Raw genomic sequence first — 1921 nt, 5'->3', positions numbered from 1 at the left:
AGAGCTCCAAGGAGATTATGTTGAAAAATAAAAAAAAAAATTACCCAAAAAAAATTGTTTTTATACTTCATTCTAAGGACTTATTGAACTACCCTCGTATTTCCGGAAGCAATCTCTCAAGAAGATGTTGGATTGTTTGTGAAACTTTGGTAACGGACTTTTGGCCAAGGCTACCAATTCAAAAGTTTATGAAAACAAAAGTAAATAAACTATTTGTTTTGTAGATTATTATGCCCTGAACGCGGAATTGATATATTTTTTCTTTTACAACTTTAAGAAAATTGTTTTACACGTGGCTGTTTTCAGTTTTTCTTGAAAATGCCGAAAACAATATGTTATCTTATTTTGGAAATATTTTAGATATGAAGAGAAGAATATTAACTATGTTAAAAAGATATTTATTTGATGCATAAAGGTGATTATTTCGAAAGACACCAAAATACTGGTTTACTTTAAGGCATTTAATTTAAAAATAATATAAAGAATTACTTTTGATCTATTAATTAATTTATAAAAATAACTGTTGAAGGAACATCTTGGAGAAACGAACACCTTCGCGTCCTCAGAATTGGAAACATTGACACACAAAAAGTTAAAAACCTTTTTATATATCTACGAATAAAAAGTAAGACTTTTCTTTCGAGTTATTACATATCTCAATTAAATCGCGAATAGAACAGGCGAAAACAATTAATCACTTGCAAAAAATTACCAAAAATGGATGTTGACTTTCTTCTAAGTCGAACTGGATTTTTACTGAAATCATGGAAAGCTTAATGCGAATTAAGCAACATCTGTTGATCCTAATACTATTTCTGGGTTACTAAAACTTTCAGATTATCTAATAAATAGAGCTCAGTCTGCGGTTTAACACTGAATCGATAATATTAAATTTAGATAAAGTGGTAAAATTAATTATATTAAGACCGGGAGATAAGAAATAGACAGTGACTGTACGTTTGAGACACTTGTTCATCCTGAAAAGGACCGATTGTTTTGCTAGTTTTGATTGGATGTTAAAAATCTGGTTACTTTTTCAAGTGGATTGCTCATGTACTTGATTTTATTATCTGCGGTGATGACGTAATTACAGACATTACTGTCGCTCAGGATGATATTGCGACGATAACGAGTTATTCTGATCGTATTTTTATACACTCGTTTGAACGAGGTGGTGAATGAACTATCGGGTGCTAATGTAACCGCCTCCGAGGTGTCGTAATTGTCGACTGCGATTCCTAGTAGAGCAGTTAGCTCGGTGGGCAGCTCATGTCCAATCGTCCGCTCAGGGTAGTCATGCGCGGGGAGCAATTCGAAAGCGTCCACATAATTATTCGGGGGTAACCATCTTACGGCACCACTTAACCTCGTAATAGAGGGTATGGTTGATTCCTGGGGGAAGAGGAACCATTAAGGGCTACCGGGATTGAGATCGAGGTATGATGGATCCGCGTTGCGAGGATCAGGGGGCTTTTCGGGGAAGGTCCTAGACGAGAGACTGAGAGAGAGAGTGTACGACATCCAGGGGTGGTTCCGTCCGGTTTCGGTGACTTGTGGTTATCTACGTCGAGACTGACTTGCACTGACACCCTAGATTGGCTGTCGAGAGGAAAGGAAGGCAGAACGCCTAGCGGTATGGTGATGGGGGCGCCTTGCCGCATGCGGTATGTAGCGCCGACATGGGAGAGAGCTAAAAGCTGATACTCCAACAGAGGGTTCGGTTTGGTGATAAGACGGGGTTTCCACGGTGAAACGGGGCTCTTCGATGCTGGAATCAAATATCGTCGATGTTCTCTCCGTGCTGACCTTTGAGTTCTCCATGTCGCGGGGTCGTCCTTCCGATACGGGAGTAACTCTCTCCGTAAAGGGGGTCGGCTGCGACTGTGCCGTGAAAGCGGCATACAAATGCTAGAAAAAGGGG

This window comes from Belonocnema kinseyi, chromosome 6 (genome assembly GCF_010883055.1).
Source record: "Belonocnema kinseyi isolate 2016_QV_RU_SX_M_011 chromosome 6, B_treatae_v1, whole genome shotgun sequence".
Classification (NCBI taxonomy): Eukaryota; Metazoa; Arthropoda; class Insecta; order Hymenoptera; family Cynipidae; genus Belonocnema; species Belonocnema kinseyi.
The sequence above is the reverse complement of the archived record's forward strand: the minus strand, read 5'-3'. Positions refer to the sequence as shown.